At 41.6% G+C, this 26148-nt stretch overlaps 1 protein-coding gene across 1 annotated transcript in view; it reads left to right on the plus strand.

Moving 5' to 3' along the window:
* The first annotated feature begins 4126 nt into the window (after positions 1-4126).
* The window catches only part of LOC139128758 (probable E3 ubiquitin-protein ligase DTX3), a 40976-nt gene continuing 18954 nt past the window's right edge, over positions 4127-26148 (plus strand). The window contains exon 1 of the mRNA XM_070694484.1: positions 4127-4199. The gene's annotated coding sequence lies outside the window, so the exon portion shown is untranslated. The remainder of the gene's footprint in view (positions 4200-26148) is intronic.

Genomic DNA, 26148 nt, shown 5'->3' on the forward strand with positions numbered 1-26148 from the left:
CACATATCAAACCAATCAACCCTGCACGAATCGGCCTTTAACATTTGCCGTGCTGAAGTTCACCTCGCAAAACTCCCACCCACCCTCCACTGGAAGAGAAAAAAAACAGCAGATCACTTGCAAAGAGAACTGCAGCCATTTCTGTATTTCATCAGCTTTTAATGTATTAAAGTTCCATGGGGTTACTGTCATGGGCCTGCAGTGGGTACACCGGTAACACATTGCCCGACATGCAGTGGGTCCCCGTGAGGGACCCTGTACCGCTGTCCAGCCGCTTAGACGCCTTGACGCCCCTGTATGGCAGTACCGGTACAAGCATCCTGGTAACAGGCTGCCTTCCCCGAGGTCACTCAAATCTGCGAGTGGCCCAGGGGGACAGGGTAAGTGGCGATTCCTGGATGTACCATTGCCCCTGGATTTCAACCAAAACATGTCTCCGTGTCATTTTCTTGCATTAACTGAAGTGTTATTGATGGTTAACAATTTATTCTTCATTTTACAGGAATTTATGGAATTGGCAGGTATCATAAGACTTGATCATCTGCCACTACCTATAAGTGCTGTGATAACCAGCCTTAATAGCAGCAGTTGCAAATGGGGAATGAAAAAGAACAAGGACAAAATGCTGTTGATGGTGAAAGGACATTTAAGCCAACTAATTCAAGTCAATGATGATTTGGTAGCACTGTTAGCGAGATATCAAGTAGGTAGTGCTATTGCAGCCAATTTAAGTGATCACAGTGGGAATAAAAAAGTTGAATTCCAAGGTAAGGTTACTCAAAGCAGCCCTGCAGATAGCGAAAGTAATCTGTCAGATTTACACCAAGGTAGATCTCAGAATGTTTCTAAAAATATTGCCAGTAAAGCACCAAATGATTTACACTCCCCAGAGCCTGCAAAAGAGTGTATGGAAAATATTTCCACAGTTGCGAATCTTTCTCAAAATGAGAGTGAAAGAGATTGCATGCACACTTTGGAAACTACCGATAAGAGGTTTCAGAAAACGGAGGTCTTTGGCTCAGGTGAAGCAAACTTAGATCATGAAGGACAGCATCATTAATATGAGTGGTAATACTAGAAATATTGATGCTTCCTCCCAAAGTATGAAACCTGTAAATTCAAATGAAGCTGTGGCTCAATTACCTCAGAATGATACCACTGAAGTAAGAGAGCAGGACAAACATTTTGACCATGAGAAACATGATAGTGTACAGCGTAGAACTTTAACAATGTCTCTCCCTGCTAAGAAAGAAAGGGAAAATGACAGCAACACTGAGAAAACTGAAAGTAATGTTGTCACTGTAGTAACCGAGTCAAAATCCACATCTGAACTACCGGTACCTAGGGCTAATCATGACATTGACCCTGCCGAGGAAGCCAAAGGTTCAGATAATAAGTCCAACAGAAATCATGAACTTAAAGTAAGAAACAGTGAGATGACAGGCCAAGATGCAACAGGAAAAAGGAAAAATGTTATCAATATTAACCAGAATTCATTAAGAATAAGTACTGCTAGATCGGGCAAGAAAATTACAGATAAGCCCAATGCCAGTTTAACAGCTGTCTCTGATCACCCTTTAGTCAACACTGATAGCAATGTAGATAGCTCATGGGATCAGCTGCCTGAATTATCAAAAAATAATGTTGACGAAAGGAAAGACTTTGATAAAACTGTGGAAGGTGTTTCAGCAGAAGGAGTTGAGTGTCTTGGTGTGGTTCACAAAGATATACCCAGCCATAATGAAAATGCAGAAATAAGAGCAACTCATGAACAAGAAAAGAAAAGGGCCAACCAATTCAATGATTCCAAACAGGTTAATGATAGGATGGCAGAAAATTCACAATCGCAAGCATGCGACACTTCCCTTTACCAGGATAAAATAAGTGTTAGCCCTGACCTACCTGAACCAGGCTCAACTTCTGGAGAAAAAAAGGAAGGAAATGATGAGAAACTGAACATACGGTACAAGATTCAGATCAAAAGATAGTGGTAATGTAAGCCCTGGTACAGACAATCAACTAGATAGCAAAGCTAAAATTGATAGGTCAACTAAAACAACTAAACATCCAGTTCACTCAACATCCACTGATGGAAAATTAAGCTGTGCAAGCCAACCTGTTACATTTCAGGACGATCAACATTTGTTACATTATGCATTTCTTGTGCATTCACAAAAAATAAGTGACTTGAAAGTGAAACATAGAGTTTCTATAGATTATAAACTTAAAAATCAACAAAGTTACTATTGTACCCAAGAAATCTTGTACCAATGAGGATGCACAAAGAGTTGGCGAAGATTTTAAGAAATTGTTCAAATGCGTTGAGAAAAATCTTAAATATGGTATCGTAGATTTTAGAAGGCTGGGCATTGATTCCACCAAAAAGGCTAAAGTGATGGACATTATTGCACAATGTGAAAGGGAGAATATGATTGTTCGTGTCCCAGTTGCTGAAAAAAATGTTGTCAAATTATGCAGTGAAAATCAGGAGATGTTGGATGATACTGTGCGAAAGATTAATAAAACCTTAGGGATTGTGCCTCCAAAGGGAGATAGAAAAGTTGGAAATGCAGATGTTAAAGACAATCAGTCAGCTCAACCCATGAAAAACATCAAAGAGTCAGACATGAAATCTAATAAGAAATCAGGCAGAGCTGGAAAAGCTGAGGAAAGTTCAAATCAGTCAAGTAGTGATAAGTTTTCAATAACATCTGATTCAATGAACATGAGCAGTAAGAAGGATGAATCAACTGATAAATGTGAGATTCATGCAATGAAAGAAAATCAGTATGTATTACAATTCTTCTATGACACATGCAAATATGAGATCACAGAGCTTTCAAAATGCTATAATGTTTGTATCAAATGGGACCCATCAATTGATGCAGATACTATAAACATCATTCCAGAAGATGATTGTCTTGCTGAGTCTGTAGAATTGGCAAAAGGAAAATTGAAATCTTATTTTCAAACAATACGTGGATTACTTGAGAAGGAGGTAGTTGATTTCAGCCACAACCCTGACATAACAGAAAAAACTATACAAGAGGCACAAGGGATGTTGGAAATTTACAAAAATGATGTCTCCTTTCTTTTAACACCAAAGGGGAAATTTATCTTGTTCAGTAATGATAAACAATTACTGCAGAAGGCTAAAAATGAGGTGGTGTCTTCCTTGGGATTATTATCTCAGAAATCTCATTCAGCAGGTAGCAGTGGGGACAAAGAACACTCACAAACTCAACTAAAAGAACCAGTGTCTGATAGTCCAAAATGTGCAACAGATGAAGCAACCAAAAAAGCTACAGGTAGGGGAAGATATGTTAGCTTTTATGTTCCACGTCCATAGAGAAAGTCTGAGTGATATTGCAAAGAACCAACGTGTAAAATTTGAATGGAATGAGGGTCATGATGTTGTCATAAAATCAGCAAAGGACAAGGGCCTGTGCTCCGAACGAAACTTAGAAAATGCATATGAAGTGTTTGTTTCATTTGTGCAAAGCCTTCATATCAAGATGATATCCAAGGAGATAGACTTAAAGGGAAAGTTTTATCTCCTTCTAAAATCAGTCAAGCTGTCAAAATGACTCAGGCTATCCATGACAAAATTCATGTAATTGAAAGCGATGAACAAATCAGAATATTAGGCGAGACAAGTCAGGTGAAGTGTGCCAAAGAGACATTCTGCAATCACCTTGGTGTAAACATTCCCCAATCTCGTCATGGGGGTCGGAAAACAGGGGGATCTTTAGGCGTTCAAAGAAATAACAGTTCAGATAACCAAAGAAGGAAGGTTTTATTAGAATTTGAGGTGGGAAAAGTAAGGAAAACAAAAGTGTTAGTTTGTCAGGGAGATATCACCAAGGAAAGAGTGGATGCCATTTCAAATGCTGCCAATGAGAGACTTGACCATGGTGCAGGTGTTGCAGGAGCAATTATTAAAGCCGGAGGATACAACATTCAGAAAGAGAGTAATGATATCATTCAAACAATGGGAAGACACCTCAATATAAGTGAAGCAGTTTACACCAGAGGTGGCAATTTGCCATGTAAATGGGTTCTTCATGCAGTTGGTCCTAGATGGGATGAGAGAAATGCAAGGAAAGTGACAGAAGCTTTACATTATTGTTGTACAAATCTTCTGTCATTGGCTGAAAGTTTAGGAGCAAAGTCTGTGGCCATACCAGCTATTGGTACAGGTAGAGTTCTTGTCTTATATTTTATTTATGATAGTAAGCTGCACCTTACACCGCATATTGTGCTCAAAAATCACTTTCGCAAATATTCATTCAATTATAATTAATTTTTTAACCCCAAGATTAAGATATTGGTTGGACTGGGCTCACCTTTTAGCTAATTGTCAAGCAGTTGTCAGTTGCTTGATAAAGAAGTGTTAATTTATGCAAATGTATGCAAATCACTCGATTTTCTGGCTTCTTTTTCCTCCCAATTTCAAAATTTCCAAAGAATTTAACTCCACTCTGGCTGGGTCAAATTTTCTGAAATTTTCACATTATGTTTTTTAAATGCTACATAACAAAACGACTATTTTGTTTGACAATAAAGTTCTTACATTTTGAATAAGAGGCATTTTAATTTTGCTAATCATGATTTTAATCACTTTTTTGAGTGTCAGTCTTTCAACCCTTGCCATTTTAGAATGAGGATAGATAATGCGAAATAAAATAGTTGTTTTTTTGTACATATACTCTTCTTTCAAATGAAATATTAAATTTCAGAAAATAGTATCAAGTTTTTCACTTAATTTTTATCATTAATACCAAAATTAGGTTTTTTACCCAAAATATACACCCACTTCATCCTTCGAGTAAACCATTGGTACTATACCAAACTTTAGAGTCTCTGCTTTTTGAAAATATGTAGTATGAGGGGGGTTACTTGTCATCTTGATGAGAAATATTGCTTTAAAAAAATTGTGTCATCAACATGCAGCTCTGCCTTAAAGACGCCCTTCTCAATCCCTGGTTCTCGCATTAGCGAATGTGTCAACAGCCCATTAACAGTTTGTCATTCTTTGTTTTCCATTGAATATTTTATCAAGAAAATAATATTTATATTAGATAAATGTGATAATTGAGTGGGGGCTTTAAAACAAATTGTACCCAACATATGTAGGTCTTGTTGTCATCCAAGCATTCAAATTTACTGTTAGCTGTTTTGGTACAGACTTGTTTTGTTTATTCAAACTGCTCCCTTCTTACTCCAGGACATTATTAGATCTATCATGATCCCTCATCAGGGGTACCTAAGAAAGTGTAGCTTTTGAATGAAAATGACAGCCTTGACACAATGCAGGATAGCTTGGGGAGGGAACGATAGCTGCAAGAATGGAATCCAATAGCTTTGAACATATTTTGCTATTGAGGGCGTAAAAACAAGATGGCTGACATCAAAAGTATCATCAGAGCCCGTAACAACCACAGCTCCTACACAACGACAACAAACCAACCAAGTCATGTAACTGCCGCAAAAAAGAAAATTGCCCATTGTCCAGAAACTGTCTCACGCCCTCAGTAGTATACAAAGCCACTGTAAATACAAGCAATGATACAAAGCACTATATCGGACTCACGGACTCAACTTTCAAAACAAGATAGATATACATATCACAAAATATACTTTCAAACATCAAAACACAGGAACAGCACGGAACTCTCAAAATACACATGTATGGACCCTCAAGGACAGCAACGCAAAATACAACGTCACATATTCTATCATTGACAGAGCCCAGCCTTACTCAACCAAGACAAAACGCTGTAACCTCTGCATCATGGAGAAATTTCACATTATCAACTCAGACAAGTCAACACTGCTAAAAACGTACAGAATTTCTTTCGAAATGTAGACACAGAAGCAAATTCCTTCTCATTAACACTTGAACGCGCCAGAACAACCGCCTCGTTTGTATTATACACCTGACCTATTTATAGGTAGCAACAAGCCCGCCAACATCACTCCTGACGATTGCCAAGCGCATGAAACAGTCTGTAGAGTTATCACGACAAGTTCCACGTCTAGCAATACCTATGCCCTGCGGAAACGCATCGAGCACTATACATTGCCTGAATTGACACCAAGCCACTGATATATATATATATATATATATATATATATATATATATATATATATATATATATATATAATATATATATATATATATATATATATATATATATATATATATAATATATATATATATATATATATATAGTGGTCCTGGTTCACAAAAAAACAACTTGGACTGCATGGTCCCAGAGTTCATTTTGAAGCCAACTTGGAACAGTCCTGGAAGCCAACTGGGGCCAGTCCCAGAGTGCATTTTGAGCTAACTGGGAGTCCCAGTTGGCTGTCCCAGTTAGGGGTTTGAACTGCCCTTACATATCTGTGGATTTTTAAGAAATCCAATTTAATCTTTAAAAAATGCTCTTCTCCAGAACCAACTCACTATTTCATTTGAAATTTCACTTTTACCATCCCCAGTGTGAGGACTTTCAAGCTGGTGAAAATCATTTCAATCGGTCTCGTGGTGGCCATATTGGTTTTTGCAAAAACCTATGATTATAACCAGTTAATAATATTCAAAAATCATCTTCTCCAGAACCACCAAAGCATTTGAACTGAAATTTGTTCATATCATCCTTAAGTGTGAGTACTATCAAGTTTGCAAAAAGATATGGATTGGTCATGCGGTTTAGATTCACATAAAAACCTATAATAACAAGGAGATGATAATTCTTCTATACAAGAACCTAAAAGACCATTCAGATCAAAATTTGGACATAGTATTATTAGTGCAAGTACTTTCAATCATGGCAACCGCTTTGGCCCACCAACGCTGCTTGCAGCTCGCTTTAATGGGTGATTGTGACTTTGCTATAATCATGGTTATCGTCTGGAAGGACACAGAGAACAGGTCTAAACCTTTCACACATATAGATCACCATGTGCCGCCTATTCCTAACACTCACTAGATGCATTAATAGAGACGTAACCTAATCCACCACCTTTCCTCAATTACCATAATCTAAACTACTTGCGTCATTTGCACCGCGTCATTATCCATGCACATATCAGTGTGGTCAACGCTATATATCGTCCATTTCAACTTTTGCCACGCTCAAGTTCACATGGATAAATTTCAACCATGCAAAGAGAATAAAAAACGGAGGCCGCGCCAGGGCGGCCACCCATTCATCAACGAGGTCGAAGAGACGCCCAGCACACCTCGACAAGTACCTACTTCAGTCAGAACCGACGGAAACCTCAACCACCAACCCTGCCGTCTACGCACCAACAGCCACGGTGATGGCAGCCAATCCAAGTATTGCAGACCACATCGCCAAACTGATAGAAACCGGCATTGCAACCACCATTGACTCAATCTAACGTGAACTAGGGCAGTCATCCACCAACAGCAGCACAACTCTGGTACCTATCCCGACACCCAACCAGCAAGTCCAGCCAACTATACAGTCGTTGGGGCGCTTATAATCACCAGCTTCAGTCATCGTCTCGGGGCTGGCGACGCTTGCCTCTCCGTCCAGCTTGCTTACTCACTCAAGCCCACAAAAGTAATGCTGATCATGTTAATAAATACATGTACCAACCTGCCATCAACACTCAACACCCTGGCTAACCTCAGTAAGTTCATCGAATTTAGTGACTTGCACCCTGATGCCCTAGCCCCTGACTCATCCCAGGCTACCAATTAAGACACAAGTAGCCTCCGAACTAGACAACCTTGGTGTAACCACATTCACTACCGAGTTAAAACGAAAAACTGTCGACGACTTTGAAATCTGGTTACAGGGCTTCGTTGTCTTCCTCTCATATCGAACATTATATTACCCACACTTAGCGATCCCCTCAGCCAACTACCTTTGCTTCCTCACCTCCAAAGCTCCCACCTACAAGCCATAGGCCTGGCTTGCCTACAACAAAACCTTCTGCCTGTATGCTTGCCTGCTACCCTGACAGGGTCAACTGGAGCCAGCCAAACACTGCGGGACGAACGTATGCCTGAATGTTTCGTATTCCGCGAAGCATATGTTCTACCTGAGAGCGCTTTCGACCGGTTGCTAGTGACGACAGCGAACATTGTATCAATTTATTTTCAATAGAATATCGATCGAAATCTGCTGGCGTACGGGTTCATGTGTCGAGGTCAAATCATTAATATGTCCACATAACCCGTATATATTGACTTAGATAGCATAAAATCAACGTATCAGTTGGTTTCTTGTACTTAGATGGAATCGTCGACACTTTTTTACAGTTTTGGCGATGCGTTCACATTTTGGCGCTCTTTGCAAGTTTGGCGCCATTGTGAGCTGAATATGACCTGCGAGTGAGCACGACAACAATGTATCAATTTCCGATAAAAGGATATCGATCGATAACGTTCACTGCACGATAACAGTGGAGAGTCTGCGCCCGTTCGCCTCCGTTCTGTGTTATTTTTCAAATTTACTGGAATTTTCATCGTTGATTTTCGCCAAAATTTGGTATAAATTACAACAACATGACATGCATTTGGTCTGTACATCTTACGAGACGCATACTGATAAAAATGCGTCAATTTAAGGCCCGTGTTCTGCATATGTACACGCCGTCAGCTCGCCAAATCATTGACGGCAACAGTATATTTCAGTGATCGGAATAAATAAAATTCAAATAAAACAATTTTCGTGAAAAAATTCAAAAATCTAAAATGATAGGAATTTTGTATATTAATCAAAGGATCACCATGTCAATTTTCATCATTATTCGTTCAAAATTGAGGAATTTGAACCGACGAGAAGTGTGCAATCTGTTCGGTATATTACACACCATTTTTTTCTACAGGAAATCAAGCTTATTCGCCGCGTTGTAAAATGAAAAATATATCTGAGAAAACCCATTGGTTTAACTTTTTCATTTCGCTGTAATTTCTTACGATATTTAAAATAGCACATCTCATGAAGGTTAACTAAAACTCTATCGTTTTACTTTTTTGAGTTTCCCTCTCATTTTTATGAAATGACGAGTTAACGATCGTTTGGCTGTTGACTGTGTTTTCACCTATTTTTGCATATGAATAATTATCACATATGTATTTTCATAATTCCTTCATGAAATTATTGCCAAAATATCATAATGGAAAGGTCAATATATGAGAAAATTGAATCTGCAACTCTTCCATCAATATTAAGCTGTGCAGCGTGGAAATTTGGCGAAATGTAATACATAGCGTCAAAGGCGGATTTGACTCACTGTACGCATACACGACGTATGTGGGGGCGAAAAAGTGACACGCTAATATGAAACAAAATGGGGGGCCTTTGGCCCCGCAGTGAAACCCAGACCTCAATTTCCTGCACTTCCAAAACAACCCACACCTCCTGCGTCCTTCCTGCTTCACCTGCGGTCAATGTGGTCATGTGAATTAAGACTAATTCCACACCACCAACCGGCAACAAGAAACAGTCTGACCCACCTCAGGTATGTCGATCTTCCAACCGTGGCTCATGCAAGACCCCCTGCCAACATGGTAGACTACACAATTAGTGCTCCGTGTTTAACGCAACTCGGACCACAATGCCCAGCAACACCATCAACGCATCAAACCAGAGAGCCTCCGGCCCTTTCAAGGAGTGACTGTCCACCTAGCCACAATCGCAACGCTACAGCCAACAACACCAATCAATCTCGCTAAGCTCTCAGCTGCCCTGCCCTACAATCCGCATGAACAATTCACAGCCAGCCTCATCCACGACCTCACTCATGGTGCTGACATCGGCTTCAGCAGGAACCGCGCACCACATTACACTCGAAATGCCCAGTAAGCAATGATCAATCCTGATGCCGTCACCAATGCCATAACAAAAGAACTGCACCTCAGCCACACAATTGGCCCGTTTGCCTTGCCACCACTGCCAAACTTTGTCGTAAAATCAGGCGGCCACTGTATAATCATGGACCTATCACAACCAAGGGATGATAGCGTCAACCACTACATCAACAAGACTACACCCTCACCTACTCCCGCGTGGACGATGCCGTCACAATAGTATAGAGACTTGTCAGAGGTGCGCTCCTCACAAAAGTGGACATTAAACACGCATTCCACCTGTGCCTGGTGCGGAAAGCGGACAGGCACCTCCTCAGCGAGATATGTAAGGGTGCCGGAAATCGACAAGTGCGGGGCCAAAGTGAGGGCTCTCACAATCAAAGTGCGAGCGAATGTGAGGGCTTGAAGTGAGGGCTCTCACAATCGAAGTGTGAGCAAATGTGATGGCTTGAAGTGAGGAAGTGAGGGCTCTCACAATCGAAGTGCAAGCGAATGTGAGGCTTGAAGTGAGGGGCGCCTTGAACTGATCAAATTTGGGCTCAGGCATACGAAAAATGAGAGTCAAAGTCGTTTTCTTCGTTGAATGAAAACTTACAATCTCCAGGGCACAGTTGCGGTGCGGCATAGCTCTGTTTACAGTTGAACGGCTGAGCGCGGAACGAGTACACAATGACCTGCGTACAGATCATGACCCATTACATCTCTTCCGTCTTTTTCGTTAACCTTTCTTGTTTTTAGTCATTGCATTTCAAATATCACAGATATCCTTTTTATTGGACACCGTGGTGCGAAGCACCAAAGGTGTCCTATGTCGCCACAATGTCTGTGTGTGTGTCCGTCTGTCCGTCCGTCCGTCCGTCCGTCTGTCCGTCCGTCTGTCCGTCCGTCCGTAGACAGATTTTGTTCCACTCATAACTTAAGAACCCTTAGGTCCAATGTCATGCAATTTGGTATTTGGTATTATCATGATGAGACTTAGATCTGATTAGATTTTGGTGGGTGTGGCTTATTAATTAATTGCTCATTTGCATATTTTATGACTTTTTTCGTTCACGCAGATATCTCAGAGACGCCCTGAGCGATTTTGTTCAAACTTGGTAAAAGGATAGTACTCTACCCATACAGATGCACGTTGATTTGTTTCACAATGCGATCAAATTTGGCCGTGTTAGAGGACTTTTTAGTTTTCGCCTCCATAGACTCCCCTGTATAAGGCAATCCATAGACTCCCATGTATAAGGCAATCCATAGACTCCCATGTATAAGGCAATCCATAGACTCCCATGTATAAGGCAATCCATAGACTCCCATGTTTAAGGGGTAGACCCACCTTCCTTGAGTGATTTTGGTCATTTTTTGTTTTATGGTAAATTTGAATCTGTCTAATATGGCCTTTGAGTGGACGATAAGTTTGAAACCATAACATACTCGGAAATGAGTTAGATTTTAACAAAAATGAACATTGTAGGCCAGTTCGCGTGCTGTGTTTTTCTTATGTCTTAACGGTTTCCAGATTAGTCAAGGCTATCTCAAGAGCGTAAGTAGATTACGTTAATTCCGTCCGGAGGAGTGCGCATGCGTCAGTCTTCTTCCCAGCTGCCGGCAGCGAGGAAGTATGTCGCGGCTACTGAACATGCTGAAGGCAGCCGTTGATTGCAAAAGCATGGTCCACAAAAGCGAAATTACCAAGCGTATGGCCGGGAATGAGAGAACAGTTAAAATTGTCAGAGTTACAGTCAGGCTTAAAACTCCAGTTTCCGATGCGTTGAAAAGGTGTAAACTGGAAATGGTCGCAAGCGAGGACTGCCTGTAACGCAAAACGCTTACTCATTCAACAAGTTGCCTGTCCCGTTTTTCTAGAGGGTCTATGACTAAACTGAGCTTCGAATTAAAAACTGGTGATACATCTTGCGCACAACAGAGAGGCTGCTCGTTGTAGTTTACGTTATTTTTACCTCGTTTTCCTATGACACGTATTTAATAAAACTGTTCCCGTACAAAACAAATAACGGCCGAAAATCCAAATAGTAGGTCTTTGTCTTTACATGTTTGGCAAATAAAGTCCAGCACTCAAAATTAATCGCCGCCGAAAACCAAAACGTACATTATTGTGTCCGCTAACAAATGACGTGGACTCAATGCAAAGTATATCTGACATTCAAAACTGACCCCGCCCCAATCAAACTAGGCTACTCCGAAAATCCAAAAATTACGTCTTTTTCTGATAACAGTTTACATGTTTGTCTGCACCTAATGAAGTCCGACATTCAAAATTGATCCCACTCCGAATTGCGACTGATGATAAAAATGTCAGATGATTTTTTTACGTGTGCAAATGCCCAGTGAAATCCGGCAACCAAAACTGTTACCGGCCCCGCTTACGTTACGGTTTACACGTAAAACATGCAATGAAGATTACGTTCCTGTACGTCACCACAAGTTTTCTATATTTTTGTGAAAATGGTTGCGACGTCTTTTTGTTTCGACAGTTGGGCGAGCAACATTCCTCTCAGTAGAAATTAGAAATATGGCAATAGTTCGAAATTTTATAACGAGAAAATCGCGCCGGTGTCTGCTCTGCCCGGTTTGGAAACGTAAGCCTATTGTTTTGTAAATTCTATGCGGGCACAGAGGGAACGTGATGCGGATAACGCACGTACAGTTTTGCTATATTACATTAGAATGATGCCGTGATTTACAATGTAAACACAATGTTGACCTAGCATTTGTTTTTCAATCTGTACCGGAGCTAATCATACAGCAGACATAATTTGTCTCGATCAACTGAACTTTTATTGGCGGACTGCTCATGAAGTGAGTCGAAGTCCAGGGTCGAAATCAATCTCGATTGAAAAGTATGCGATATTTCACAGCACAAATTCATGTCAGTATAGCTTTAAAATCATTGCGATTGAATTGTTATTAGGTAATTATAAACTTATGCGGTAAATTTAAAGAAACCAAAATTGAAAATGATAGAATAATTTCCATGAACTTGAAAAAAAATAAACAACCACGAACGTGCTTTTTTCGAATCAGCAACTACTTTTTCCTGTGGATAAACTCAATCACGCTGAAAAACAGCGTGCTGCTGGTCTGTCGATTGTCGTTATTATAGTAGTTCAACGTACAGTCGCCACCGGAGAACGACGAATGCTCGTTTCCACATATCATCCAACACGATATTCAACTGTTTGACTGAAGTTCACGCATTTCATTACTTGTACAAAATTCGACCGTCGCGATTTTAGAATGACGCATTCAGCGTGGTCACAGATTCACATCTGTTTTAGGTACTCGCCTCCATGGTACTCGCGAAGCCAAAACAAGTCGCTTTTAGAATTGTTCAAGTTTCGTGTCAGAATCGATGTATTTCAGTTTTCGCCAACTTTTTATCTTGCTATTAGGAAATCGTTTTAGATACCAGATATTGTCAGGTGTTATATTTAGTTTAGCCTAACGATGGATTCTAACCTGGCACAACACAAAGTTAGCCCGGCACTGGTGCTTCTGAGGTCGGAAACCGCGTTCATGTAGCTGTCCGTTTTTAGCTCTATGCCATGGTCAAGCCGGACTGTGATCGTACTTCACCATGCAGTACGGAACGTAAAAGCTAACGTACGCAACACGGCGTCTGAATGAACTTCGTCTTTGTCGGTATGTACCACATTGTAAATTCATTGTCACGTGTCTCTCTCCGGGCAGGAAGCTGAAAACGCGGTGACGATTGCGCAACCAAAAGAGAGAAAAACACAATGTCATAGGACTTGGCATGCAAAATCACATAATTTTTACGAAGTATAAACGCAGCCAGCCATTTCTTCGCTTGATAATCAAATTTTAACTGGTACACTACAGTGCACAGTTAATACGCTAGTTTGCATTTAGCAAGAAGATTATCCCCAGATTTAGCTCGGAATGACAGTTGTGTAAATAAAACCTAAAGCTTACGCCGCGATTTGGCCCTTTCAGTGTTCATTTTTTTCAAGTTTCACGTCATGCATTATTTCATTTGTACCACAAATCTAACAATTGTGCCAAATGTCTTGATCTTTTATTATAGGTTACGAATTTTCAGACAAAATGTGAGCAAACCGGATGTTTAATTGACTTTGTAGGACTCCAAGTGTCGCATACACATTTCTGCGTTTTACTCAGTTCCGTTTTTGGCAATTTATCGCTTGACGGACTTGTCTGATATTTGCACAGGTTGTAGTTAGTGACTGTTTCTACAAAACCGTGTCTCAGAATTCCGATAATGTTCCAGAAACAAAAGATATCGTGACAAACGTGGACAAAAGCCGTTAATTTATTCAGAATCCACCACTTCTCACTTTCAAGGCTAATTGTGCAAAAACAAAGCGGAGTATCAAAAATCCAAGACACGTTTTTTACACACTTACCCTGCTATCAATTGCAGTAAACGGCTCTCCAATGGCCATCACCCTCTCGTACTTACACTTTTTTAAGTGGAAAAACTCAAAAACACACATTTTTGAGCAAAACAAACACACGCAAACAGATTTTGAAAATTTCTTACAATTTTTACAATCTTCAATTGTCAAGCTACCCAAACATATACTACATGTAGGTTTAAGATTCATTTTAATGGTGAAAAATACGGTTAAAGATAAGTGTCTGCGAATGTGGGTCTCCCCCTTAAGGCAGTCCATAGACTCCCATGTATAAGGCAGTCCATAGACTCCCGTGTATAAGGCAATCCATAGACTCCCATGTTTAAGGCAGTCCATAGACTCCCATGTATAAGGCAGTCCATAGACTCCCATGTATAAGGAAGTCCATAGACTCCCATGTATAAGGCAGTCCATAGACTCCCATGTATAAGGCAGTCCATAGACTCCCATGTATAAGGCAGTCCATAGACTCCCATGTATAAGGCAGTCCATAGACTCCCATATATAAGGCCAAGAAAAATAAAAATTAGTTTCTCATCGTATTCATATTGCAAAAAGATGCAGTGACACAGTTTTTAGTCCCCACAGATAAAGTCCAGGGGGCACATAGATTGGGTCATGTCAGTCTGTCAGTTCATCCATGTGAGTCTATCCGTTCACGCAGATATCTCAGACGCTTTCACAAAATGTCACGTGACCTTTGACCTCAAATATACATATTTGTCCATAACTCGGTAACCACAAGTGCTAAACCTTTCATATATGGTATGATGGGACACCCTATGATGCCACATATTGTACCTCATTAATTATGTGCATATCTAATTTTGAGCAAGCCAATAGAGCTAGAGGTCTGATTTTTGGTATATATGGATAACTTAGCAATACAATTTTTTTGACAAAATGTCATGTGACCTTGGTGACCTTTGACCTCAAATATACATATTTGTCCATAACTCAGTAATCACTAATGCTACACCCTTCATATTTGGTATGATGGGACACCTTATGACGCCAATATTGTACCTCATTAATTATGTGCAATATAATTTTGAGCGAGCCAATAGAGCCAGAGGTCTGATTTTTGGTATATAGGGATAACTTAGCAATACAATTATTCTGACAAAATGTCACGTGACCTCAGTGACCTTTGACCTCAAATATACATATTTGTCCATAACTCAGTAACCACAAGTGCTACACCCTTCATGTTGGTATGATGGGACACCTTATGACGCCACATATTGTTCCTCATTAATTATTCACGTATCTAATTTTGAGCGAGCTAATAGAGCAAGAGGTCTGATTTTTGGTATGTAGGGATAACTCAGCAATACAATTTTTTGAAAAAATGTCACGTGACCTCAATGACCTTTGACCTCAAATATACATATTTGTCCATAACTCAGGAACCACAAGTGCTACACCTTCATATTTGGTATGATGGGACACCTTATGACGCCACATATTGTACCTCATTAATTATGTGCATATCTAATTTGAGCAAGCCAATAGAGGTAAAGTATGATTTTAGTATATAGGGACAGACTATAGGATAGAAATTTTTTGACAAAATGTCATGTGACCTCGATAACCTTTTACGTAAAATACACGATTATGTCAATAAATAAGTAACCACAAGTGCTATGTCCTTTATATTTAGTAGGATGGGAGACCTTATGACAACACATGCTTTACCTCGTTAATTATGCCCATATATAATTGTGGGCAAGCCAATAGAGCTAGAGGTCTGAATTTTGGCATATATGGATTAATTAGCAATACAATGTTGTTTTTTCAAAATGTCACGTGACCTTGATGACCTTTGACCTTGAATATGCATATATATGCATAACTTCATAGATCTGAACATATACACTCCAGTGATACTTCTTAATGACCTCATTTCCCTGCCCATCAAGACTAATACTCCTATTACAAGTTGGGACTATGTCAATGTCAATGACTTGTTACTTCTATACAGAATATTATCTCACATAGTGAGTGTCTGAATATTATTCTGAATTGTATTCCAAAGCACATCCTGAAAGGACTCTTCTGGAATATACAGAATATTATCTCACATAGTGAGTGTCTGAATGTTATTTGAATTGTATTCCTAAGCACATTCTGAAAGTAACTCTTCTGAAAATTTCACATTCTTTGCCACTGCACCATCTCCCTAATACATACTGGTGACCCACGGTGTCCACTCAAGTCTCACTTTGATTATTAATACATGCTATTAAGTGATCGATACTACTTCTGGTACCATTGTACGACTATAGCGCGACTGATAAATGTGACCTCAGTCAAACCAGTTCACGACCTGGGCACGTGAACTCTGATATTGTTTATCCGACATGGCGTCGTATGCGAGTTTTTGCCGGAGAATTTTCGAAGAAAGAGGAAACTTTTTTGAAGAAATTGTAGAGTGGCTTGTTCACCAGATAAAGTAAGATCATGGGAAAATGTATTATGGTAGACTTGTCTGGTTCTCTTTGATTGATTTTTTTAAGGATTAAAAAGATTCAATAGCTACTCTGGGAAATCAGACAACAGCAAATGACAAGTTCTCTTTTACATTTGTACTTACAGTATGCTTTTTATTTTCTCTGTACACAAATTTTGATAATCATTTCAAAAGATCAATTGCATCAGAATATCAGGGGTCATGAATGTTTGTAACCTTTACATTCTGTTAACAATGATGGATATTCTACCTCAATAAAGTATGCCATTTGGTCAACGATCCCTTGAATATTGTTCACTGAATCAATCTCATGGTCAATTATATTGTCACAGAAATCATAGCTATAATCTCTGTGTAGTCAGCGATTGACCAGTCATTAGGTAGAAATTTGACTCTCCTTTGTTTCATACTATATAATTGGAAAGCTCTGCGACCTTGCATCATATTCATACGTTGTTTGTCTGTAGCGGAAATGATTGTGCCGTCTCCGGCTCTGAAACTTTTAAGCCAATAACGACTGGATGATTAGAATAAGCAATCTATCGGCGAGCAACACATCGCGACCGAATCATTGGTGTAAAACAAATATGCATCACCGTCCCTCCTGTGGGTGGAGGGACGGTGTATGCATGCATCGTGTATCAGCCTTGAAATAAACATTAACTCTGTGACAGGCATGTAGGATGCCAAAGAAATTTTGTGCATTTACGTTTTCGACAACTTAATAAAAGACTTCGTCGATCGTAAGAAAGGTGGTGTTGAAACATATTTCAACTGAATGCAGTGGCTACTATTTCCCAGTAAAATAAAAGTAACTCTCACAAACTCTCTCTCTCTCTCTCTCTCTCATGTGTCAATATTGGGTGTGGTCTCTCAGCGTACCGTCATTCTAATTTGTGTTAGATGGAAATGATCATTGCAGTTTAATCTTGAAATTGGCCAAACGTCATAACTAGAGACTTGTCATGGTCTGGAGCAAGTTATCAGCTTGTATAAAAGTCGAAAGATTTTGCTTCGAAGGGGCGCACGCGTAAAATACTGAACGTGTAACTAAAACTCACCGTTGAAAATTTTCTGACTTTCAAAATAAGCCGGTTGTACTGTCAACAATAAATAAGACAGAGCAATACTGCCGACCTCAAAGACTCCGTGTATTTTTTCAACCTTACCAATGCAGCAATGGCGAGAGTAGGCCCCCTATGAGTCTGAAAAATATTACATCCGGTATTTTGCTTGAATATGCCATCGAACCGATGAATATGTTAAATTTATGAATACACCACCGCTAAGTGAGGAAAGAGAGGAGGGTTATTGCAAAAAGCAGAATGGAAACACTGACAAAGTATAGAAATAAAGCACAAAATGAAACGGCAAATATAAAGCAGTAAAGGGCATAGAACAAGTGCCCCAGATCTCAAACTAAGTACTATCAAAACTTACAATACAAAACAGTCAAAATAGAAGTAGCAAACTAACCTACAATAAAATGAGCAAATATATGAGAGAGGGCCCCTTCAATCAAGCAACCGAGCAAAGGTCATAGGTGACCTTGGGGTCAAGGTCTGAATGACCTTGATGATGGATCCATCCTGAGAGGTTGAAATGTGGGAAAGGAGTGGAATTCCCGAGAAATGGGGGTCAGGATGGAATCCAAAGCCCAGACACTTGAGAGAATTAGGGAAAAGAGAGGAGGAGACAGGGGATGGTGGTGGGATTGGCCGAGCTGGTATGGCATGAACCCAGCGGCTGAATGAATGAATGAATGAATGAATGGGAGCGATGAGACAAAGGCTTGATGATGTAGTGTCGTGTGCAAACGTGGCTGATTGGCTGGGAAGGAGGATTGATAACAGTCATGGGTAGAAGAGCGATTGCTAAGGGACGACGATGATGATGTAAGGAAGGCAGATAGCTAGGTGTAATCACAAACACATCTGTGATAAAACACAGATTCCACTTTATGAATACACCACCGCTAAGTTGAGGGAAAGAGAGGAGGGTTTATTGCAAAAGCAGAATGGAAACACTGACAAAGTATAGAAATAAAGCACAAAATGAAACGGCAAATATAAAGCAGTAAAGGGCATTAGAACAAGTGCCCTTGCAGATCTCAAACTAAGTACTATCAAAACTTACAATACAAAACAGTCAAAATAGAAGTTGCAAACTAACCTACAATAAAATGAGCAAAATATATAGGAGAGGGCCCCTTCAATCAAGCAACCGAGCAAAGGTCATAGGTGACCTTGGGTCAAGGTCTGAATGACCTTGATGATGGATCCATTCTGAGAGGTTGGAAATGTGGGAAAGGAGTGGAATTCCGAGAAATGGGGTCAGGATGGAATCCAAAGCCCAAACGAAGGAAGTATGACTGAAGTGACCCCCAAAAGGAGGGAAGGAATTGAGAATGATGTTAGTAAAGGGGTTCTTGCACCCAGGGGATCACCACGGTGGTGATACGGCCTGGGGGGAGGGGGTCCCGGGGGACAGGTAAACTAGCTGTACGAGCCCGGGTGGAAACATGATGGAACGAAGACGAGGTTCTCGCACCCAAGGGATCACCGCGGTGGTGATACGGCTTGGGGGGAGGGGGTCCTGGGGGACAGGTAAACTGTGCGAGCCCAGGTGGAAACATGGATGGTATGAAGACAGGGTGTCTCGCGCCCAAGGGATCGCCATAGTGGTGATACGGCTTGGGGGAGGGGGTCCTGGGGGACAGGTAAGCTGTACGAGCCCAGGTGGAAACATGATGGAACAAGACAAGGTTCTCGCGCCCAAGGGATCACCGCGGTGATGATACGGCTTGGGGGGAGGGGGTCCCGGGGGACAGGTAAACTGTACGAGCCCAGGTGGAAACATGGATGGAACAAGACAAGGTTCTCGCGCCCAAGGGATCACCGTGGTGGTGATACGGCTTGGGGGGAGGGGGTCCTGGGGGACAGGTAAACTGTGCGAGCCCAGGTGGAAAATGGTATGAAGACAGGGTGTCTCGCGCCCAAGGGATCGCCATAGTGGTGATACGGCTTGGGGGAGGGGGTCCTGGGGGACAGGTAAGCTGTACGAGCCCAGGTGGAAACAGAAGTTACGTGTAGGAACGGTAAAAGATGAAAACACAAGAATGACAAAACGCAGACATGAAACACAACAAGACGTGTAAACGTGTGAGTCTGTTAATGCGGTGAAATAAGGCCGACTTGAAGTGACGACATAGACCGCAGTAGAAAAGTGTTTGAGTGTTCACACAGTAAGGAGGCTAGCCGTTGAAAAGCGTGACGCAGGGAAATTTCTGATGTTCTTATGTACATGTAAAGTCGGTAGCAGTTGCTAGACCATCTACCTAAAAGGTTGTCTGCTAGCTGTTGAAAAATGTGACGCAGGGAAAATTTCTGATGTTCTTATGTACATGTAAGTCGGTGGCAGTTTGCTAGACCATCTACCTAAAAGGTGGTCTGGGATTTCCATGTAGAGCAGTGAATGGATCAGGCAAATCGGAATGTCGCTGTTAACTGGAAAAATGTCCGAGCAAGCAAAGCAAAGCCTCTTCAATGGCATGTTGCTGGTCAAACGAAGTGTGAAGTCCATGACAGCGTTAAATGTCAGTTCTTTCGATATGAGGAAACTGATGTGGGATAAAAGTGCATTAGCATTATGAGGCATTACTAAAAAACTGTAATACTGCTAAATGGCACAGGATGGAGTCTGTAGTCCTTTGCTTCAAAGTGAAAGTGTTCTGAAAGAAAGCATGTTCCTCCAGTCACACTGATGTGAACTGTGCAATCCACAAAGTCAAAGTGCTGATGTGATGCCGTAATGCGGTTTGTGGTAAGGTATCCATGGGTATGCTGACCGAAATGTTTTATGGACAGTGAGTTCGCTAATACGTAGACATTGAGCTAATCAGACTCTATGATACAGTTCAGGCACTGGCTTATTGCAGGGGCCCTGGTACGAGCATGCCCAATGGGTTGCAGATGCTAGCAAATGTTTTTGTTTTCGTATGTTTTCGCTGGGATGCTTGTGAGATTGCCGACAAGTGCAGCTGCAGGGTTCGGCTTCCAGGGAGTGGCACAGTAGTTTGAAACAGTGCATCTAAAATGAAAGGAAAAAAGAAATGTGAAAGACATCACTACGCTGTATGAAGAGCAAATTGCGTGGGGCCGCATGTAAGGCCAGACTGCGCAATACATGCAAAGCTGGGAAAACGCTTGTGCAGGATGGCCAAATCAACATGCTGAAAAAGGGGGGCACGATAATGCATGCAAACCGAAGAGAGCCAGGTAACATGAGCTGCAAACAGGTAAATAAACGAGCGACAAGTAGGCGAATGCTAGCAAAACTGAACTACTAATAAGTAGTAATTTCAACGCAAAAGGTAAGTCATAGCCTTATCGTAGCATATGAAAAAAAGAAGGCGGCAAGATTCATTGCCAAGTCCACCCCAGCAGACAGAACATGCCAATGAGATGGCAAACATCAGTCTGAAAGGCGATATAGAATGACCGGTCGTTCTCGATCTCCAGCTGTAGATTGTTGGTTCTTTCTTGTGGCACCGCAGCGTAATCCAAGGTAGAAGTAAGGGGTGGTCATCAGGTGATATCAAGCAGCTGCGCTTGGTGACATATACAGGTGAAACGTCCGATTGGTGAGATGACTGTAAAGTAGGCCACCGATAGGATGCTTTATAGCGAGTATAGCCTTCAGCTTCTGCATATTATGCTCTGAATTTATTTGCTAGTCTGAGTTGATTGTCAGCAAACGCAGGAGTGTCATGTTGATACGCATCTAACTCTTCTGAAAGTTCATCACGTGGGGCTAGCCTTGAGCTGCCGCATATTCACATGCTCAGAGAAATTGCTAGTCATTGTTGGTTGACCGCGTAAACAGAGTCTGACTCAATTGAGTCTTGAATTGAAACTGTACCTTGTTTCGCTTTCAGTCAAACAGGAATTGCTAGTCATTGTTGGTTGACCGCGTAAACAGTCTTGACTCAATTGAGTCTTGAATTGAAACTGAACCTTGTTTTGCTTTCAGTCAAACAGGAAGTGAGGCCGTGTGTAGATCGTTGTCAACTGCTGGTCGGGAGGACTCGTTAGTATGCTTGAACTCATGCAGATGTTACTTAAATGGTCGCCTGTGATCTTTGTTCGACATTAAGTTGAGTGACGCTGCGGCAACTTGACACCATGGGCGCCGCCATCTTTGGTCCTAAGACTGAGTTTGTTTTGACGTCACAGAGTCAATTAGGTCCGTTGTTTTCCCTGTGCAGCAAGCTGTCCTATGACGGGCTACGCACGACTAATTACTAATCTGAAACGGAAACTGATACAGTCGTCATCAGTCAGTCAACTGATTCTCTTGTCGATTCTTGCTGGACGTGATACGATGTACATGATAGGAACTGATGACATCAGGTTTTATGAGGTTTCTGGGCCCGCCACCAAAACAGGCAGGTCGACCGAGTCTCAGGAGTCAATGTGGTATACACTATGACCGTCGTTACGTTCGCTTCTTGACGGCGTCTGGCTGTTGTGTCCTGTTGATTCGCAGTCATCTGAATAAAGCTTATGAAATTCTTGCGGGGCTGGCGCTGGATTGGTACGATGGGTCGGATTGAGCGGTCGGACGTGACAGAAAGCCGGGCTCGACATAGACCATGAAAACCGTCGCCATGGGCGGTATAATGGCCAAGCAAAGTCAGTTAAATACTCCATGGAGGTAGCTCTATGGTTACTCGTAGTCAGCCTGCAACTTGTCCAACGTACAGACGAGCTAGAAATGTCGGAAACAGACAGAGTATAAAATGAAAGAGTCCGATGCCTTATGGTTGAACTCGAAGATGTGCCAAAGTCCCACGTCTTTGGTAAGTAGTCGGCCTGCAGCTTGTTCCAACTTGCGGTAGTCGTTTCAAATTAGTACAAACACTAAACGAGCGGGAAGATGCCAGATATTTATAGCAAAGTAAGAGATATTTATAGCAAAGTAATAGAGTCCGGTGACTATATGGTTTGAACACGAGGACGTGCCCATGTCGATGGAGCCTTCGTGAGCGTCGTCTTTTGCCTGGCAATGGCATGTATGTTCATTCATGTACACATGGAAATATGCAGGTCGTCAACTTGAAGTTGAAGGTGTGGATAAGCAGCAGAAGTCCGTCGCTTGAACCATAGCCGGGAATGAGTAGGCAAGATTCCCATCCTTTCCTGCCAGGATATCGCGACGAATCGCTGGAGACACCATTTCGATATGTGGTAGGCTTTCTGAAGGCGTTCCGCGGGTCCGTAGCAAGATGTTGGATGACGATGAGGAGGGGATGACAGCGACGTTGTTAGAACGTAGGGCGCCGCCATCTTGGATTGTGTTGTTTACGTTCCGGAGTGGAACTTCGGGAAGTGACGTCAGAGAGTTCATAGGTGACTTAGTGGCCGCTGGTCGAAGTTGCTGTTGCAGGATATTGGATATCGTGTTGACCGAGTCTTGCAGCTACGTTTATGGAAGTGTTACATAACTATCTCTGGTAATGTTGGCTTGGGACGCTGCCCGCCGAAATGCTGGCAGAAGGAACCATTCCAGACAATGGAACTTCGGAGGAGACCTGGTTCTGAACTCGGTTTGAATGCCAGGACCGTCATTCGCCTGAGGCCGATCAGAAGGATTGTGAGAAATACGTTAGTACCGCGGACGTGCTCCGTATTCGCAGCTAGATCCAACGTGCACTTGCAGCGGAGCGGGACAGAGGTCAGTGGCCGGTCTTGTGTAGGGCTGAGCACGGGGTCTCGAAGCAGGCTGAGCATTCGGACACTCAGATTTCTTGGCTGTCTTTGGACGTCCTTTGGCCGGCATGGTTGTTCGAAGGAAGGGATCGTAAACGATTCCGGACGTAGTGTAATTGGCCGAGCTGGTATGGCATGAACCCAGCGGCTGAATGAATGAATGAATGAATGGGAGCGATGAGACAAAGGCTTGATGATGTAGTGTCGTGTGCAAACGTGGCTGATTGGCTGGGAAGGAGGATTGATAACAGTCATGGGTAGAAGAGCTGATGGCTAAGGGGACGACGTTGATGTTGTAAGGAAGGCAGATAGCTAGGTGTAATCACAAACACATCTGTGATAAAACACAGATTCCACTTCGGACACCTGAACCCTGACGCTACTAGCTATGCAGCTAGACAGTATATTATTGGTCTAGACTGGACATTGTACGACAGAACGGTATGGTAACCATGGACACAAGCAACCTTCTTTCCGAGAAGAGCATGCGATGTACTGCGCACGCTGCTCATCATCCCCTTGCACAGGTCGTAACAGTTCGACTAGTCTCCCATTTCGGGGAGCATCAGGCTGACCGGACAAGAGACATAGGTCAGCGTAAATGTGATTCCTTTAGAAACTATTTACACCCTTCCCTTCCCCTCCGCATTGAGGCAATCAGTATTTTTGCCAAAAACCTACCTACTTCTTAATACACCCTATGTCTACAGGTATCTTGGGTCTTGGAGACTTTAGTCCGTAGGCTATAGATTTCTGTTAATTAGTTGTAGTTAGGTTTGCAGTGTTTGCCCCATAAGCCAGCGACTAATGAGAAACCACATCACTCGGGTTTCGAAACGCAAGCGTCAAAGGGCCACTCTATCAACTTTGTAACACCATAGGTCCGGCTGCGTCTCGCCATAAGCTTTCCCCACACAAACAAAACGTTACCGTACACACCAATCTAAACTTCCCTACAAATATCCGAAGCGAAACAAACATTTCAATAACACAAACAATCGGATAAGAATGTAGGAACACATTTTCGAAACGAATCAAACACAAACTCGACACAAAAACATTTTGGATAGTTAGGTGGGGAGCCTCTTTCACATTCTTTACATTCAAGTCAGTCCTTGAAAGTCGGGTTTGACGAGAACTGTAAGGTGGTGAAATCTCCGATATGTATCGGATACTTACTTGCGATTTGACAAAATCTAGTATTGTCTAGTATCGAAGCTAGAGTCAGTCCTTGGAAGTCGGGTTTGACGAGAAGTGTAAGGTGGTGAAATCTCAGATATGTATCGGATATTTACTTGCGATTTGACAGAATCTAGTATTATCTAGTATTGAAGCTAGAGTCAGTCCTTGGAAGTCGGTTTGGCCAGAACTGTAAGGCACAGGGCAAGTCATACTAGTATCGTTTAGTATCGATATTTGTGGCGAAGGGAAATTCGTCTTGGTGTGACTGATGGACAGACAAGCAGACACGATGTGTTCTGTAATTCTGCTACAACACACACATTTTATTCCATGGTTCTACTTCTATATATACACCAAAGCATAGACCCTCGAGAAAAACGGGACAGGCAACTGCTGTGGGTTTTTTTTTGTGGGATCTATCTTGGAATATATTAACTTTATTTGCCGAGTGGTCCCGAACAATAATACTTCGTACTTAACACTGAATCTCATTAACGATCAAACTGACGTTCTGAATATGTACACTTTGCTCTTGCATGGCACGTTCCGAGTAATGACACAGAGAATTTTGAGGTTTTTTTTATACCAGTCATGGTGAATGTTCTGGTAACGATGAAGATCACAGTTTTTCTCGAGGGTCTATGACCAAAGTTAAATGTCAAAGTTGACATAAAATAAAAAACAACGGAAAGGTCATCAGATTTGCATAGTATGGCTTCATTTAACTAACATCTAATATCGATATTAGGGTACCCAAATCGCCGAAAAATATAGGGTAAATATCGGAGAATTCACAGATCCAGCGTGCCGAGGCACAGGGCAAGTCATTCAAGTATCGTCTAATATCGATATTAGAATCCTCAAATCGCCGATAAATATCGGGTAAATATCGTCCATTTAATTAATAGACCGAGCATGCCATGGCACCAAGCAATTTATTCTGGTATCGTGTAGTATCGATATTACAGTCCCAAAAACGCCGGTGAATATCGGCGGTTACACAGACGCGGCTTCCCATGGGACAACCGCAGTTCATTCTAGTATCGTCTAGTCCCGAAATCGTCGATATGTCAAACTTCGATACTAGGTTGTAAATATCCGCATTTAAAAATTGTGCAAAGTCGCGCCTTCATGTGAGTCGAAAGACACTTGATATTTTGAACGACGTGATCAGTCGTGTGTCATTGTCATGGCATTAATTTAACGATAATTGCCCGATGGGCTTGTCTCAAGTTTAAAAGCTTTACAAGAAAGTGTTTTTCAGTCCTGACAGTGTATAACCTAATCATGGCGATGACTGATGTTTTAATATTTCTGCCTGTCGCACATATAGCGTTCAATTTCACTTTGACAAGCACTTTGAATGTGCGAATCCCTGTCCGATCAGTCAGTCGCCGATTTTTAAAATCAGCCAGACATATTCTTAAAGAAACTCAACAATGTAAAGATTACAA

The sequence above is a fragment of the Ptychodera flava genome, unplaced genomic scaffold (assembly GCF_041260155.1).
Source record: "Ptychodera flava strain L36383 unplaced genomic scaffold, AS_Pfla_20210202 Scaffold_67__1_contigs__length_642179_pilon, whole genome shotgun sequence".
NCBI classification, from domain to species: Eukaryota; Metazoa; Hemichordata; class Enteropneusta; family Ptychoderidae; genus Ptychodera; species Ptychodera flava.